We start from the raw sequence: 6,523 nt of genomic DNA on the forward strand, positions 1-6,523 counted from the left end.
AAAGAGTAAAATTAAACAGAACAAAACAGATCATAAAGAAACAATTTTAAGAGACACAGATTTCAAAGCAAGATTACTAGCGATCTTCACTGTCTATCATACTGTCTCTTGTTTTCTTCCAAATAGTTGTCCCATCTTCACGCACAGTGAATACATACAGAACAATATAGTACTAAACTAATCAGAACAGGATGATGAAGACATTTTAGGTCTTCAAGACCAGACGTTAAGGACATTGTATTTATAGATACATTTTTTTTCCTTTTCGGGGGTGAGGGAGAATTGGGGATTGGACCCGGGTCTTCTTTACACTAAGCTACATTATGAGGTCTTTTATTTTTTTTGTCTTTTTCCTTTTTATCGGTACCGGGGATCGAACTCACGACTGCCTGCTTGCAAGGCAGGCGCTTATGCCGCTGAGCTAAATCCCCAGCCCCTCATTATGAGGTCTTTTTAAAAACTTTAATTTTGAGACCAGGTTTCATTGAAATTTGCCCAGACTGTGCTCAAATTTATGATCCTCGTGCCTCAGCCTCCCAGAGTGCCAGGATTATAGGCCGGCACCACCGTGCCTGATTTTTCCTGTCTTTTCTTTTCTCCTTTTTTTCCTTATTTTCTTCCTTCCTTCCTTCCTTCTCTCTTCCCTCACTCCCTCTCATTTTTCCACTGAATGTCATCCCAGTCCTTTAAAAAATATTTCACTCAGGGCCAGGGGTTTAGCTCAGTGGTGTAAGTGCCTGCCTGGCAAGCACGAGGCTTTAAGTTCAATCCCTGGTACTAAAAAATAAAATAAAATAAATTTATTTCTGAGATAGAGTCCCACTAAACTGGGCTCAAAGCTGTGATTCTCCTGCCTCAGCCCCCTCAGTAGCTGGGATTACAGGCATACGCCACTGTGCCTATGTACAGTATATATTCTTCATGCACTCACTGGTCAGTGACAGATGCTTAGGTATTTCCACTTCCTTCTTGGCTATTTGAATAGATAATGTTGCAACAAGCATGGGTGTGTAACTCTCTTCATATAGATCTCACTTCCTGCAGACACCTCCCCAGTCACAGCCTCGCGGAATCACGGTGGCTGAACTAAATCACACCCTACCCATAACGCACAGGGCTCCCTTTTCTCCACAGCCTCACCAGGGTTTGTGATCTTCTGTCTTCTCAGGTAAATCCATTCTAAAACAAAGGTTTTATAAATAAGGAGAGGGAGCGGGGTTGAAGGGAGGGTTAGCAGAATGGGAAGAAAAGAATCAAGTTATATCACACACAAGTGCAAATTCCCTATGATTATAGTGATCACTGTGTATACCTAAAGGAACCAATGAACTTAATTAATAAAAAGAAATAATAGCCATTCTATCTGGTATGTCATTGAGATTTTGATTTACATTTCCCTGATAATTAACTGGTGATGTGGAGTATTTATATATATATATACTGTGTTGATTATTCCTATGTTTTCCTTCGGTGTCTGTTTATATCTGTTGCCCATTTTAAAATCGGATTATTTGGCTTTTGCTGTGTTGCTATTGAGTTATTTAGGTCCTTCCATAGTCTGAATCCCTTATCACACTATAGTTTGCAAATATTTTCTCTCACTGTAGGTTGTCTCTTCACTGCATATTTTGCAGAAGTTTTCAGCTTGATGTCATCCCATTTATCTGTTCTTGCTTTTGTTTCACGTGCTTCTGAAGCCTTTTCTAACATATCCTCACCCATCTATATCTATATTTTCTTCTAGTAGTTTCATAGTTTCAGGTCTTACATTTCAGTCTGTAATCCATTCTGAGTTGATTTTTTTGTAGGAGGTAGGAGAAAGGGTCTAGTTTCATACTTCTGCATTTTAGGGGTCCTGGCACCTCCATTCTGAAAATGTCTGCCCTCGGGACTACAACCTCTTTGTTTGCTTTTTTGTTTTTAGATCAAGTCTACTTTTTTCAGAAAAATCTGTTCCATGGTACTTGAAATGCCAAATAATGTACAAGTCTTTTTAGATAAAGCAAAGCCCAGTCCCTCAGTTTATATGGGCACTCATGGACAGAGGTCAAGCCCCAAATGTACACTTCCCTGAACCCTCTTCCATACGGACCCCATTAAACCAGGACACATCTTATTTATTTTTTAATTTAATTTTATCGGTACCAGGGATCAAACTCACAACTGCGCGCTTGCAAGGCAGGCGCTTATGCCACTGAGCTAAGTCCCCAGCCCCCCAAACATCTTATTTAAAAACAAAGCAAAGGGCTAGAGACTTTCACTGAAGGAGGGCGGCCCATGGGAGGTCAGAACCAGGCACGGCTGAGGATGTGGGGTAGGAGAGGGCTTGCTTAGCATGAGCAGTAGACTCTGGACTCAATCCCTAGCAACCGCCTGCCCCACAGCAAACAGCCCTGGTGATGAGAGGCTCCGGGAAGGCAGAAGGTCCAGCGAGGCCCTCAGTTAGGTCATCATGGAGCTGGTGCTATAGGATGGGCAGCAGGCAGGAGAGCTTTGAGAGGAACTGTCCTTGGCCTCCTTGAAAATCTCGCCCCCGTCAAACAGATCCAAGTGTTCTTCTAGATCTTATTATTTCTACAGCTGCGACTTAAGTGCTGCTTATCTTTCCTCCAGGAGATTCCTTGGACTGAAACCAATGGGAGTCCAGGCTTCGCGAGAGTCTCATCAGAGCAGATGGGCCAGCAGCAGCCAGAAAGCTTGTTGCCTTTGGCTGCGAGCACCATCCTGGAAGTGGACATTCTTGGGAGTAAACCCCAGCAGGCGCGGCCTCGGCCTCAGTGAAGTGCCCTGCTCCTCCTTGAAGAGGACTTCGTGTCCCCCCGCGTCTTCCCTCCCTCTTGCACATGTTAAAAATCACATTCCCAGAGTACTCTGCAGCTCAGAATCACGTTGCCTCTGAGCGTCCCCAGGAGGACAGCTTTTTCGTGCTTTTGGTTCCTTGATCCCTGGGAAGCGCATGGCATGGAGGGTCAGGAGACTTGGATTCTGGTTACTGTGCAGTTGCTAAATTTTCCCGGGACCAGTTTCCGTGGGACTGAGTTGTTCCTCCCTGTGCTACGGTTTCCTCAGCTGTGAGGTTGTTTATCAGAATAGCTGCCACTTATGAAATGGGCACTGTGTACCAGACATTATCTCACTCACATGACATATGTATTATTATTGCCCTACTTTACGGATAATGAAACTGAGGCTTATAAATCTCGTTAACTAGCCTATTTAAACTGTCAATCCTGTTCAAGCACGGTAACATGCTCATAATCCCTGCTACTTGGGAGGCTAAGTTAGGAGGATCATTTGCATCCAGGAACTTAAGAGCAGTCTGAGAAATACAATACTATGCTTTTTTTTAAAAACTTGCCCACATGCCTGTGATGCTAGAACTCAGGAGGCTGAGGCAGGAGGATTGGCATATAGCCATCCTGGGCAACATAGTGAGTTCACAGCCAATCTGAACTACATAGCAAGACCCCGTCTCACCTCATCCCCTCCAAAAAAGTTGCCAGTCCCTACCCCTGGCAGATACTCCTTTTTCTACTTTATTTTAACTTTGACATTTAGTACCACATGAAATGTGACATATTTTACTTTTTTTGTTTGCCTTCACCCTTAAAAGATAGTAAGCTTTATTAAAGAAATGGATTTTGACTTTTTGTTGTTGTTGTTATTATTATTATTATTATTATTATTATCATTATTCGTTTCCTGGGTCTCCAAGGCCTAGAACTGTGCCTGGCACATAGTAGGCACTCCAATGTTGCTTGAGTGAAAAACTGTTGATGATTTCTTTACAGGAATATAGACTGATACAGACTGTAGGGAAGTCAGTTTAGCCGTGGTAGTGTTCAATGTGCACTCACCTTGGATCCTGCCCCACCGAACTAAGACTTCATCCTATATATTCATGAACGTGCCTAAGGCTGTAAGTGCAGAGCTATTTACTGTAACACTGTTTGCTAGAAAAAAAAAAGCTAGAAACAACCAATATACTCATCAATAAGGAGAAATTGTTAAAAAAAAAAATTTAGGTCCTTACATTGGATTCCACATATAGGCGGGAAGGAAGACAGTAAATCTGCATGTTCAGTACTGATGCACGGCAGCCTGGGGGATGCATTCCTAAGGGAAGAAGAGGAAAGTGAAGAACAGTGGATCAATTCACTCTGTTTAGATTTTAAGAGATATTTGTTTATGCTTGAACTATTTTTAGAAGACAAAAACAAATAATTGCTGCTGAGGAGGAGACCAGAAATTCCAGGTGGGGGGTAGAGAATGTATCCTTGGTAAGATAATTCACAGCCAGGCTTGGTGGCTCACACCTGTAATCCCAGCATCGGGAGGCTGAGGCCAGGAGGATCGTTGCAAGTTCGAGACCAGCCTGGGCTACAAAGTGAGCTGAAGCCAGCCTGAACTCCATAGCGAGACCTCCTCTCAAAAAGCCAAAGGGGGGGGGGAGATGTAATTCACAAACCATAAGACCATACAATTACATGTAATTCAACAGCTTTTGGTATATTAATTTTTGAAGATTTTATATACATATCATAAATTTTTCTAGTTTATCCCCTTTAAAGTATAGTATATCATTGAAATGCATTCATTACATTGACAATATTGTGTGAACATGGCCAAAATTTGCAAAACTCTTTCATTACCCTAAATAGAAAAACGCTGTAACCATTATAATATGATCTTTTATAGTATTTGATTTTTTAAAAATGGTATGCGTATTACTTTTTTATTTTGAAAATTAAAGACAGCATATTGGAGGCAGATAACTTAGTTACTTGCCTAAGTTCTCACGGCTCACGTTCTATAGTAGCCACCTTGAGTTTTATTCTAAAATATTAAAAAGTTCTTACAAAGGGTCAAATTGTAGTCATCCTTCTGGGTACATGAAGAGAATTTTGCTTTCATCTAGCCCCGTCCTTTTATGAGTGAGATGACAGAATCAGAGGGGCAAAGTGGCCACCCCAAGTCAGGAAGCCATCAGCAGCAGGCCTCCCAATGCAAGGGACCGTATTCAGAGTAGGTGACACGACAGATCTTTTGCTCTCTGACAAAGAGTGGGGTGTGCTGGGCACGATGCTGCACACCTGTAATCCCCGCTCTTGGGAGGCTGAGGCAGGAGGATAGCCAGGAGTGCAGACCAGCCTTGGCTACATAAGTGAGTTCAAGGCCAGTTTGCACTACATAATAAGAGCCTGTCTCGAAAAACAAAATAAAACAAAGCAAAACAATCAAAACATTTGGCTACCTCTTATACATCCCATGTACCAGTATGGTGATAGAGGCTGGGACCCTGATGTCACTATTTCTGTATGTTGAAAATTATACAGTACGTCTGCAAGGCCTATTTCAAATTCTGTTTCTAGGAAAATTTGTCTCATTGCACTCTGCATCCAAATCCCCATTTAGTTCTTTACTCATAACACTATTATTCAGAACACACAATTAGCAAGCAGAGAATGGTGTGAAACATTGTATTTTAGCAGTGTGGGTTTTCTGAGTCCCTTCCACCCACCGCTGGTGTAAGCTCCGGGAGGACCAGTGTTGAACAGCAGATGCCCTGAGGCACGTCCCCAGGAGAGGGTTGTTGGCTGATCGGACTGAGCTGTGTCATTTGGGGAAAAAAAGCCAACCAACCAAACAAACAAACAAAACACTGATTGTAGACATTATCTCTGCACAAGTTTTTTCTGCTCTGCCCACCAGAGCCACCGACCAGGTCACAGAACATCAGAACCGAAGCCGATGTGGCTTCCCTTGGTGAAAGCCAGGCGCTGTGATTTCTGTCATTTACTTATCCTGGCATTAACGGCACCTTCGCTTTTGTAATTATTTGGTCACTGTTCTGTATTCCTCTCTTCTGCCCTTGAAAACATGGGCCATACCTGCCTTCACTCATCAGGGGGTCTTTAGCACCGAGCCTCGACCCTAATAAGGCTTAGCAAGCATTTGTAGACCTGCTGGATGAATGAATAGGACACTTTATCAGTAAGGAAACAGAGGCCCAAGGAGATCGGGTCCCTTGTGGCAGAGCTGGGCAAGTAGGCAAATCTGCTGATTCCCCAGCCAGCCAGCATCCTGTCTATGTTCTTTGGCGTCTTTCAGTGTTGGAGTTGGAAAGCCTTGATCTAGTCCAACCGTTTGACTTGTAAGATGGGAAACAGGTCTAGAGAGAAGAAAGGCTTGCCCCAGATCACAGAAAGAGGCACTGGCAGAGCCGAGCCAGGTACCCAGGTCTCCCGACTCCCAACCTAGCGCTCTTTGTAAAAACACAGCAAAAACAAAGCAGCCTTAGGCTTCCTGCCAAGGCCCTGCAGGAGGTCACATAGCCGAGCAGCTCTCCGAGTTCCTGGTCTATTCTTAGCCTGAACTTTTAGTGACTCTGATCTTCAGCAGCCTTTTTTCCTCCTCTTTCCTTTGCATTTGGCTTGTTGTGTATATGCAATGTGTGTTTTAAATAAATGGTTCTACGTGTAGGAAGGAGCTTCGGCCCGGTGCTGCTCACAGAGGCCCTGAA

The 6,523-nt window shown here is 43.3% G+C and overlaps 1 long non-coding RNA gene across 1 annotated transcript; it reads left to right on the plus strand.

The window, feature by feature from the left end:
* Positions 1 to 1,059: 1,059 nt before the first annotated feature.
* LOC134470793 (uncharacterized) lies at positions 1,060 to 3,645 on the plus strand. Its single transcript, XR_010039956.1, has 2 exons — positions 1,060 to 1,168; positions 2,614 to 3,645. It is a non-coding gene; the product is annotated as an uncharacterized LOC134470793 (long non-coding RNA).
* Positions 3,646 to 6,523: the final 2,878 nt, after the last annotated feature.

Source organism: Cavia porcellus, unplaced genomic scaffold, assembly GCF_034190915.1.
Source record: "Cavia porcellus strain 051 isolate PalLab524CR breed Dunkin Hartley unplaced genomic scaffold, mCavPor4.1 scaffold_16, whole genome shotgun sequence".
Classification (NCBI taxonomy): domain Eukaryota; kingdom Metazoa; phylum Chordata; class Mammalia; order Rodentia; family Caviidae; genus Cavia; species Cavia porcellus.